At 37.3% G+C, this 12,706-nt stretch overlaps 1 long non-coding RNA gene across 1 annotated transcript; it reads right to left on the bottom strand.

Annotated features, from left to right (window-relative positions):
• Window positions 1–1,067: 1,067 nt before the first annotated feature.
• On the bottom strand, window positions 1,068–12,494 carry LOC118424174. Its single transcript, XR_004832182.1, has 4 exons — window positions 12,309–12,494; window positions 8,358–8,436; window positions 7,824–7,925; window positions 1,068–2,053 (listed from the first exon to the last, which is right to left on the bottom strand). It is a non-coding gene; the product is annotated as an uncharacterized LOC118424174 (long non-coding RNA).
• Window positions 12,495–12,706: the final 212 nt, after the last annotated feature.

Genomic DNA, 12,706 nt, shown 5'->3' with positions numbered 1-12,706 from the left:
ATTAAGTTAATACGACCAATCTTAGAATACGTGTGTACGGTATGGCACCCAGGAATGACTTGTGCCCAGTCTAGGGCCATAGAGAACGTACAAAAAAGAGCTTGCCGCATGATTCTAGGTTCCACCTTTGCTAGTTACGACATGGCTCTAGACCATGGCCAATTGTCTCTTCCGTCTCTGTGCAACAGACGGCGCGAACTCTGTACAAAGTTTGGTACCTCTTTGCTGAGCTCTTCATCTTTCTCAAAATGGCTACCGCCAAACCGTGTGAGCCTACATGGCAGAAACACAATTCCACTGTAGAACTGCTAGGTATAGGAAGACTACACTACCTTACTTTGTCGGCTTGCTCAACAGTTCAAAGTGCTAGTGGTATACATTTTGAATGTATACAGTTATCTTAAAAGTACTTAGTTATGTTTTATAATGTTTTGAATTAGACCATTCTATTGCTTTTCATTTTAATTGTAACATGTGTAAATCATACTGCAATTCAGGACTGTACGATTCTTTTAAAAGACCACTTCCTTACCTTCTCCAGCTTTACCTTGTCCAGCTCTTGAATGGCACATTGTAATCAGAACTGTCAACCAGATTGTTCGACTGTAATTTTAACCCATTATTAAGTATGTCCGATTTTTCAGTGTACCTTTAAATGTACAGAGCATGTAAGTGTTCTTTTAATAATCCCCATATGTATATTTACCGATGTATGGAAAGTGTTCAGCACCAAGGACAGGCATGTGTATTTGTGTGTGTGTGTATCTGTGTGGACAGTGTTCAGCATCATGGACAGGATAGGAACCTTAACCTGCGTGTGGATTGTTTATCTCCAAATAGTGGTACATTAGTGGCCATTTATTGGTAGCAAATGGTAACCCTCTGATTGGCTAACCTGTTTTGCCAATTTCTACTGTAGTAGTATGATAGAGCTGCTAAACCTTCACTAGTCCAGCTGCGCACAAGTCTAGTTGGGACTATCAATGGGGTCTAAATTGCAAAATTTCTACTAGAAAGTACTAGTATAACGTGATAATAATAAACTGTACTTTTGCCATTTACATAACTTACTACAGAAATTTTTGTTATTTTATTCAGCTCTGAAATCTTTGTAAAGCTGAGCAACCTTGCAATCAAGGGATACATTGCATCAGGATACTTATTTGGCAAATGTACAATGAAACAGTGTCTTATAAATACAGCATTACACATACTTAAATCTAAAAACATTGTGTTAACAACGACTGGATGAACATCACAAGTTATACTGATTTGCAGCATCAACCTATCAGTACTTAGTCAGGCTTCTACGTGTTTGTAAAGAAAATTATGCTCAACAATTTTGTTGATACTGAATGATGAATATGACAAAGACTTGTAATCCTGCCTGATGTATAGTTTTCTTAAGACCATGTTCATAATGAAATCAAAGTGATCAGGAAGGTTGAACAAATGACAAAGCACACAGTGTGGATACCAAACAATAGATTTTTTGTGTTTGTGTCCTTACATGTTACAGGTGCTCTGTACAACATGCAGCATGGTGGAAAACTTAGGAAGAGGATGAAAAATGATACGCACACAGATGCCATCCATACAATCAAATCAACATGGCCTAACCATTCAAAAATATTCTTCTTCTACTGTTTTTGATACTATGAGTAACAATGGGTTAGCAGAAAGTACATCAGGCAACAACATCCAAAATAACTATCCAGTTCTACTAGTTGTGGTTTTTACAATATCTGACATTTTTCTTGATCAATTATTCTGATACCACGACTTCATTTCTGGTCTCTTCCTGCACTTCAAATCATGTGGTCCATTCAACTATTAAATTTTGTTTCAGTTTGAGAGAGCATCAGTGACGCTAGACAGTTCTTCCTTTCTCAGCCATCCATCCCAATGATGAAACCGGCATGCTGTACAGTCTTAAATGTTTTCTAGGCTCGTGGGCTGCTCACTAGACAGTGAGTGGAGGCAGCAGGTTCATATGTCCTTCAGCTCTTCAAGGTCTCCGCTCTCCCTTGAATTCAGCAAAGAGCACGTTGTCCTGGAAAGAGAACAGCAACAGGGGCAGTAAACAGCGTAAAAACATTGTCCAGTTCTCATCAAATGGTTATAACATACATCATGTCCCATCACAAACAAAGACTTTCACAGATTGTCCTATCTCAGGATATCACTCAATACCTAAACGTTAGTTCCTTTTACATGTGTATCTTTATCATCTTAACTATGTACTTATCCCCTAAATGTTAGTTTCTTCTATCTTATCTTATCTTATCTTATCTTATCTTATCTTTTCTTAACTATGTACTTAACTCCTAAATGTTAGTTTCTTCTATCTTATCTTATCTTATCTTAACTATGTACTTAACTCCTAAATGTTAGTTTCTTCTATCTTATCTTATCTTATCTTAACTACGTACTTAACTCCTAAATGTTAGTTTCTTCTATCTTTTCTTAACTTTCACCTGTAAATCACAAAACACACACAACTCCTTTCACCTGTAAAACACAAAACACACACAACTCCTTTCACCTGTAAAACACAAAACACACAACTCCTTTCACCTGTAAAACACAAAACACACACAACTCCTTTCACCTGTAAAACACAAAACACACACACTATCTTATCTTATCTTAACTATGTACAGTCAAACCTGTCTATAGCGGCCACTCAAGGGACTGGTCAAAATTGGCCACTATAGAGAGGTGGCCACTATAGAGAATATGCTAATTAATTGACCACAAGCAATAAGTTACACATGGTTTTAGTACCCAATGATCTTTATTCACATAATACAGTACTGTACATGTACTGCAATGATTTTTACACTATATGTATTAAGAAAACAAAAGCTATAAAAAGTTTTAAATGTTCTACAGTTGATATTGTCTGAAGAGACCGGTATCGTCATATTTCTTTGATCTTTCATCTTGTATCCTTTGATACTTCGCCGTCCGTGTGTTCCCGCTCGCGTTCACACGTCAGATTCGCCCATTATGCTATGTGGTACTCACAAGAAAAGTCACGTCATTTTAGACTTATCTCTTAATAAATGTAAGAATAAAATCCATCATAGTCTGAAGTTCATATCATTTTCTCTTTGTAACAATTTATTTAGAAATTTTTGTGATGTGAATTAACCTAAGCGATAGTACATAGTGTATTAGAACGTAACTTTAACACAATTTACCTCCGTAATATTGGTGTCGTCTATTGACCTTATATGACCTCGTTTGTCAGCCGGTATGGGTAGCGCCAGTTTACGAAGTTTTGTTTTGAAAATAATTTAAAGAGGTTTTAAATCCGGCGTAGGGTGACGATACGGCCGCTGTATATGGCCGAACGCGTGCCGAAACATAGATCAGCGGTCCGCGTGGCCGTAATCGGCAGTGTTTTTGTACCTGCGGGACCGGAAATCGTGTGGCCGCGTTGGACAGGTGGCCGCTAAGCCTATCTCTTAATCATTACAAATCCAAGGGACCGACAAAAAGTGGCCACTATGGACAGGTGGCCGTTATGCAAAGGTGGCCGCTAATACAGGTTTGACTGTACTTAACTCCTAAATGTTAGTTTCTTATATCTTATCTTATCTTATCTTAACTATGTACTTAACTCCTAAATGTTAGTTTCTTATATCTTATCTTATCTTATCTTAACTATGTACTTAACTCCTAAATGTTAGTTTCTTATATCTTATCTTATCTTATCTTATCTTAACTATGTACTTAACTCCTAAATGTTAGTTTCTTATATCTTATCTTATCTTATCTTAACTATGTAGTTAAAAGTTAAACCCTTCCCGCGCCAAGGGCAGTGCCCATTTCTGGCGCATAGGGCGGTGCCCATCTCTGTTTCGTTAGCCCTGGGCCACACACAACGCAATCACTACAGCAGGGGGCTAGTCCACTGGTAGTGGTGTGTTCAACTTCCATACTCTTTCCCGAATGCTGAGTGCTAAGCAGAGAAAGCAGCATGTACCATTTTTATAGTCTTTGGTATGACTCGGCCGGGATCGAACTCACGACCTTCCGAATGCAAGGCGAACACTCTACCCACTAGGCCATTGCACCGGCTTAACTATGTACTTAACTCCTAAATGTTAGTTTCTTCTATCTTATCTTATCTTATCTTATCTTAACTACAGTGAAACCTGCCCAAGACGACCACCCAGGGGACCGGGAAAAAGTGGTCGATTTGGACAGGTGGTCGTTGAGAAGAGTATCGACTCAAAACACGCCCGATGCAAAGTATAAATGGTTTCCGTTGTGTTTAATGGCAAATAGCAAGCACACTGCACGCACGCAAAGAAGCGAGGTCTCTAATGTCAAATACAAAGGGCACCCTGTAAATTGTAAATTTAACTCCGAGCTTTTATCGAGCTTTTATACGATACCGTGTTTTAAAGCTCAAGTATTTGTACACTAACGTTTTAGACAGTAAGAGAACTTTGATGCTGTCAGTTACCATTAAAAAAAAAAAACAAGCCTTTATGTTCTTGATCTGAAATAACTACGGTGCACCTTTCGAATTCGATGCCCGGTACGTCCCGATAGCGTACTTACCCACGGGTTACAGTACAGTTGGACAAAACACTCACACAAATCTTTCTTAAAAAGTTATGAGCTGCAGAGATCTTTCTTAAAAAAGTATGAGGCTATATACGTTTCAGCATTCGTTCACTTTATAATGATATAGAGTTTTTTTTTTAAACTTCTGTAACAACTAAATTCGGATTTTCTTACAACGATTTGGCGCAAAATAGCACTAGTTATCATCAAAAATCGATGAAAACCTCAATTTTGAAAATGATGCGGTCGTTATGGGTCCCAATATGGGTCAGTCGCGTTGGCCAGGTGGTCGTTGAGAAAAGGTCGCTTAATGCTTACGTCAATGGGGAAAAAAGTCGGGACCGAGAAAAAGCGGTCGAAATGGCCAGGTGGTCGCTGAGAAGAGGTGGTTGCTCGGGCAGGTTTCTTATATCTTATCTTATCTTAACTATGTACTTAACTCCTAAATGTTAGTTTCTTATAACTTATCTCATCTTAACTATGTACTTAACTCCTAAATGTTAGTTTCTTATATCTTATCTTATCTTATCTTATCTTAACTATGTACTTAACTCCTAAATGTTAGTTTCTTATATCTTATCTTATCTTAACTATGTACTTAACTCCTAAATGTTAGTTTCTTATATCTTATCTTATCTTATCTTAACTATGTACTTAACTCCTAAATGTTAGTTTCTTATATCTTATCTTATCTTAACTATGTACTTAACTCCTAAATGTTAGTTTCTTATATCTTATCTTATCTTAACTATGTACTTAAATCCTAAATGTTAGTTTCTTATATCTTTTCTTAACTTTCACCTGTAAAACATAAAACACACACAACTCTTTTCACCTGTAAAACATAAAAAACACACAACTCCTTTCACCTGTAAAACACAAAACACACACAACTCTTTTCACCTGTAAAACATAAAAAAACACACAACTTCTTTCACCTGTAAAACACAAAACACACACACTATCTTATCTCATCTTAACTATGTACTTAACTCCTGAATGTTAGTTTCTTCTATCTTATCTTATCTTATCTTATCTTATCTTATCTTAACTATGTATTTAAGTCCAAATTTTACTTTCTTCTATCTTATCTTAACTTTCACCTGTAAAACATAAAACACACACAACTCTTTTCGCCTGTAAAACACAAAACACACACAAATCCTTTCACCTGTAAAACACAAAACACACACACACTATCTTATCTCATCTTAACTATGTACTTAACTCCTGAATGTTAGTTTCTTCTATCTTATCTTATCTTAACTATGTACTGAAGTCCAAATGTTAGTTTCTCCTATCTTTTCTTAACTTTCACCTGTAAAACACAAAACACACACAACTCTTTTCACCTGTAAAACATAAAAAACACACAACTCTTTTCACCTGTAAAACATAAAAAACACACAACTCCTTTCACCTGTAAAACACAAAACACACACACTATCTTATCTTATCTTAACCATGTACTTAACTCCTAAATGTTAGTTTCTTCTGTCTTATCTTATCTTATCTTAACTATGTACTTAAGTCCAAATGTTACTTTCTTCTATCTTTTCTTAACTTTCACCTGTGAAACACAAAACACACACAACTCTTTTCACCTGTAAAACACAAAACACACACAACTCCTTTCACCTGTAAAACACAAAAAAACACACAACTCCTTTCACCTGTAAAACACAAAATACACACACTATCTTATCTTATCTTAACTATGTACTTAACTCCTAAATGTTAGTTTCTTATATCTTATCTTATCTTAACTATATACTTAACTCCTGAATGTTACTTTCTTCTATCTTATCTTATCCTATCTTACCTATGTACTTAACACCTAAATGTTAGTTTCTTCTATCTTATCTTATCTTATCTTATTGTATCTTAATTATGTACTTAACTCCTAAATGTTAGTTTCTTCTATCTTATCTGTACTTAACTCCAAATGTTACTTTCTTCTATCTTATCTTAACTTTCACCTGTAAAACATAAAACACACACAACTCCTTTCACCTGTAAAACACAAAACACACACACTATCTTATCTTAACTATGTACTTAACTCCTAAATGTTAGTTTCTTCTATCTTATCTTATCTTATCTTAACTATGTACTTAACTCCTAAATGTTACTTTCTTATATATCTTATCTTATCTTATCTTATCTTAACTATGTACTTAAGTCCAAATGTTAGTTTCTTCTATCTTATCTTAACTTCACCTGTAAAACACAAAACACACACAACTCTTCTCACCTGTAAATCACAAAATACAAACAACTCCTTTCACCTGTAAAACACAAAACACATGTATTTAACTCCTAAATGTACTAACATTTATTATTAACATTGTTAAACACAAAATACACAGCTGAAAAATACATCACCTTTGTACCAATGAATCATCATGAAACAAAAGCACAGTTACTTGTTGGTGATGGGACATAATGGTATGGTGCTGCACAATGTTTGTACTCTGTTTTCTGCATAGTGGCATTACTTGTTATGTTCACCTGCAAAAGAAAAACTATAGTCTCACTTTAATCAATTGCTATATTTGTCAAATGATGTTGACATTTTCAAGGCACACAAATGAGTATCCAAGTAGGGTCCTCATTTATAAATTACATCAGTGAGTTGATTAATCTTCTATAGGATGGAGATCTCTATGTTATGGTGGGAAGCCATTTCCTGCTGCTTTTTAGTGAACTTGTTGGTTTCATGTTCCCCTTTATTCGGATATAGAATCTGTAGTGAAATGTTAATTTTGGACCTAAAACATCTTGTGTGTCATCTCCAAAAAAACCCCGCTGCTACTTGAGGTCCTCCACAGGGCTTTTTCCACACCCGTCCCCTCCATCCCATGATGGAAATTTGCTTGTTGGAACTGAAATCTTTTGGGACCATTTCACTACAAACCTTAACTTCATGACCTAGAAATGTTGAAATTGTACTTTTATAAATTTAAAATGACTAACTTGTTTTAACAGGGATGATATACAACATGCACTCCATAACAATGAGTAATGGAACAAAATTCAGAGTCAGAGACAGCTCTAGTCATCAGGAAAAAAAGCATCACTGTTGTCGCTAATACAAATACAATGCAAATCACGCTTTGCTGGCCCAACGCTCAAAGATGGTACAAGCCTACAACACAATAAGAAAAAAATGAAGTGATTGCCTCGTTTCTAAAAAAAAACGAACACAAAAAAAAGTAGAAGTATTGTAATGCCCCTACCATTTATTAGGTCTCATGTTCTCACCAGCTGGTGCACCTGCTATGTTGATGATCCCCTTTGGTTTTTGTCAGCGTTTGGCTAGGGAGAACTTTCAGGACCTCCTACAGGGTAAGGCAAAATGATGCATTTTCATTTGTGATATAAATGGACCCTGGCTTTAAAAAAGTTCCAGATAGACTGACAGTGAATAGTGAATAATTACTGCAAAATGAACTTATCTTCATTTGCTTTACTTTATCCTTTAGAAAAACATAGACATTAACTATTATCAAACTCTTTGCTAGGAACTAGGATATTGCTGGAAATTATGCTTGTGACATTCTTTTCCCTCTATTGGCTCTATGGACAGATGTACAATTGGACAATTCCACCTGACAATACCCTTTACTTTGTCATCAGTGATTCTGTTGTGCATGGAGAAATATAACCGATCTGAGTTTTGAAACTGTGGATGATCTGTTGACATCATGACGGTGTCTGATGAAAAATCAATTCCATTTTGTTTCCTTGACAAAGTATGTCAATATAGTTACCCTTGGCTTGTGGTGTTGTTATATTTCCTTCATTCCATTTCTGTACAACACATTGGGGCTCCATTCAATCATTTTCCTTCTGTGGGTAAAGATATTGATATTTCAGTTAAGAAGTAAATATCAAGCCTCTACATTGAAGGATCATTAAGAAAGTGGTGTACCTGGCCTGGATATTTTTTATCATAACTTATCAATGTTCACAAATATTGTTTTCACAGGATATGAACACATTTATAGTATACATTTGCATACATTTATTATAAGGGACATTCCACTACAAAAGCGAGTATTATTTTCTGACAAATGATATTCTTTTGGATACAAATGCACCCAACTTTTTGCAAAGTTACCTCATTTGTCTTGTCTTGGACAATATTCTTTTACCCCCTTAAAAAAAGAGACAGAGGCTAGCCTGTCAATAGAAATGTTTCTGGCATCTTTTTTCAAATGACACAACCGCACACACTGATTTCTCATTACGCTTTACAAAACTCAGACATCACGTATTGACATCAGTATGCTTGCACATGAATCCCACTTATTCTGGTTTCAGGACAGTTTTATTTTGGTGGGTCTATTTGCGACGGCAAGACTTGAGCCGTTAGTTTTATTAACTTTTCTAAACGCTGGTTGAACTTGCAACCCAATACACTCTATTCACTTAGGTGTTGGATGTTAAATTTCTAGATGCCTGCTCATGAAAGAGCTGTTTGAAGCTTGTTTTAGTCAGGCTAGCAAGCAACATGTATAATTTTTTGTTCTTCATAGTTGCTGTTGTGTACAAGATATTCATTGTAGCAAGTTAATGCATTGAAGGCATGGCCGACAGACAAACCAGTGCTACAACCCTTGAGTATGTAATTTTGTAAGTTTCATGTTGTTCGGCAAAAATAGATGAATCCCTGTAAAGTAGGTGAGTAAATTATGCAATATCAAAAGTCGATTCTGCACTTTGTGGTTGCTTACTTAGTTTTATTGGGCTAAATGATTATTCAGAACCCTGTGCATGTCAATGTGAGCTTTAATGCATAGATTTACGTACTAAGGCCATGTTGATTTGATTATATGGATGACATCCGCGCTCGCACCAATTTTCGGCCATTTCCGAAAAAAAAGAAGTTTTCGACCACACAATAAACTGTGCAAGGCAGCTGTAAAATGAGCACAAATATTCCATAGATTGAAAAAAAAGTATCAGAAAACAGATAACTAATGCCATAGAATGCCAAAATGAATCTTAAGACTTAAGTCAAAGAATAAGATGTGACAGGACAGAAAGAAAAAAATCTATTGTTGGTTGGGGGAGGTACCAGTACAGAAAATTCAGGTCCAGAGGATCATTTCCAGGTCCGGACATGAACCTGGACCTGATTGTCTGTGGAAACTGGCAATACTCAAAACAATGGTAATTGGTCAATTTTGCTACAAAGGAATCTGTTTGGTGGATTATTGGACTCCCACTGCATCTTAAAATCCCATCTCCATGTAATGAAGGCTAACTGTCTCTGTACCTTTGACTGTAGAAACTTGGTGCAATTGATTATAAACTCTACTTGACTTCGCTCTTGTTGTCTTCTTGGCCCCCCCGGTTAGACCCCAAATGGCTGCCGACATAGTGTGTCCATTTTGTAATTGGCGAAACATGTTCCTTTTTTTTTTTAAGTCTGTTTTTTTCGGATTGGTCCAAGAAGAAAAAAATGTTTTGCACCCGTATGATGTACTGGGCCCTACACCTAACTGTTGGTATACCATATTATGTGTATGTCCTATGTTCAACCTTCCTGGCCACTTTGATTTCATACTGAAGGCAACTTTTTTTTGGGCCAAACTTTTTTTTTATTCGCTCGCTCGCATCAGTTTTGGAGTTCCCGGAGGATGTCATCCATATAATCAAATCAACATGGCCTAAGGAGGATTACTCTTGTCTTGGAAACATACCAAAATATAGTGACTCATATGAAGTGGTACATATCTTACTGCTATTAGGCCTGACCTTGCCTGACCCCGCGGCACGGAAAATGGAACGTACCGGCTGGATTCCACCGTTCAAACCAAAGTTCGGGCCTGGAGTTCGAAACTGATTGACTTTTAATCTGATGATTTTTCAAAGTCTTACTTTGGACCACTACGCTAAAATTTGTGACCCCTACGCTAAAATAAGGGCCACTACGCTAATTTCTAACTAGGTAGTGGTGCTTTGCTATCATTTGCTTGTTCATGATGTCTAATCAATGTCTGAACAATGAAAAATGATGATATGCCACTCAAAACTGACCCCCAAATCCTAACTTTTAACTACATCTTCAAATCTCACCGTGGAAGGACCAAGACCTCCCCCTCCTCTTTCCACACCAACCTCCTGATTAGTCGCTTCGCTACCATGCCATTCCCACTACGCTAAAATAAAATCCTGGCTATAACCCTGATAAGAATACGGTCTAAACACAGTGTAATGTGCGTGGGTAGCTATATACAACCAGACTGAAACTTCACCACCGTGATTTGCGTATGTTCGCAGATAATTTCGGGGCAAACCGTTGCTCCTCAAATTAACCCGGTGACTTTGGTATCCATTTAAAGGAGAGAAACTAGGCTATCAAATGGTGCAGGTATATGGTGGGGTTAGCTAATGGGATCAAGGTGATTTGTTAAAAAGGCAGCAACAAGAAAGCAAAAACTTGCCAATGTTTCGAAAGCTGTAGTGTTCGTTGCCATGCACGAAATATGTACATGGTTGTACTGGGCAAAACCTGTAGATGTGAAAAAGTATAAACATTATGTAGGTCTGAGGTCAAACTGTGTTCCGGTGTACGACCTGACGAAGAGATAGCTGTGCAGAACGGATGCTCATAGAGCTCTGCGGTTTGACTGGAACTATGGAACTGAAATGGTTTGCATCGTGAACCCCCCTTCAAATATCTGATGGAGCTATCATGATGAAAAATCTATCCGTCTTGCCAAATGCATATAACTGTTTGCTTTTTTTGCAGCATGGGGCTTAAAAATGCAAGCTACAAGTTACCCTATCCTCCTGACTCTATGTTGTTGTTGTTTTACTTGAAGGCCATAATGGCAAACAGATGTGAGGCTCTCAGTCTGCGGCCGAGGGGGATAATGTGTACATTCCAACAGAATCTCGTCAAATCTTCTAACATCAAAATCTCAGTTCATTTCACAAATTATATCCTACGTCAAGGGTTACAAATCCCATTATTTTTAACCGTCTATCAACAACATGGTTCAAATTATGTTTATTTTCAAACGCCTGGGTGGCCTATTCAGTTTCAACAAACTGTTTTTCAAAAATAGGGCCCAGTTACACATAACTGTTACAAGGAAATAAAAATATATTACAGAGAAAATAAATAGACATACACATCTGAACATATTAATACAAATGAAACATGAAAGACGGCAGACAAAAGCATGGGCGGTGAAGCATGGGCGGTATGTCGAGGTGTTTTTGTTGAGCGCTGCCTACTCTCCAAGCAGAGGTTGGTGGGGAAAATCGTGACCTATTCCTATCCAACCGTTGGTGGGAAGGCCGGTCGAAAAAAAAATATGATCATAGGATTAGGAATAGGTCACGATTTTTCCCACCAACCTCTGCTTGGAGAGTAAGCGCTGCCTACCGCAGTGCTCTGTGGCGTGGACGGCCATGGAAATGCCTCGCCGAAAATTTACTGGACCATGGACCAAGTTTGACCCATACTGAACTAGATGATTGACCAAGAAATCTATAGCCTTTTATAGCCAGACTTGGCCGCTCGTAGATCGTAGAAAACATACTTATTTGTGCTGTTTCCTACACCCATATTTTTCAACTTTGCTCAAACGCGTGGTGTCGCCATCTTGAATTTTCATAATCAAAGTGGTTCTGAGACAAAATCGTCGTAATGAAAACAAACAGAATGTTCTTACTCAGCATATAACGTAGAAAGTGCCACTTACCCCATAGTGTTAGATGGTCACTACCTTAGCCCTGGTGTCCTTTCAACTGCATTCATCTGCCACCAAACCAAGGATTTTTTAACCTACTTGCACGAAACTAACAATCTACAAGAGATGTCTGGTACGCCACTAACGGTTACTTGAAATTGAATAGCGGTGTGTAGGGGCTGTGAGGGCAGTGGTTGGCTTCGAGTCACGTGATAGCTCCTCGGCTGACGTAGCGTATGACATGGATTATTCTCCAAGCAGAGGTTAGTACGGGGATGGTTTCCTAAATATTGTAACAGTGGGGTTCAAGTGCTGCCAAATTTGGCTGGATGACGACGAAAACAGCACAAAATAGAAAGCCTCGACAAAAACTCATAGAAACTAGTAGAAGTATTGTAAACTTGCCGAAC

Source organism: Branchiostoma floridae, chromosome 10, assembly GCF_000003815.2.
Source record: "Branchiostoma floridae strain S238N-H82 chromosome 10, Bfl_VNyyK, whole genome shotgun sequence".
Lineage (NCBI taxonomy): Eukaryota > Metazoa > Chordata > Leptocardii > Amphioxiformes > Branchiostomatidae > Branchiostoma > Branchiostoma floridae.
Note: the sequence above shows the minus strand (reverse complement) of the source record. Positions and strands in the feature narration are given on the sequence as shown.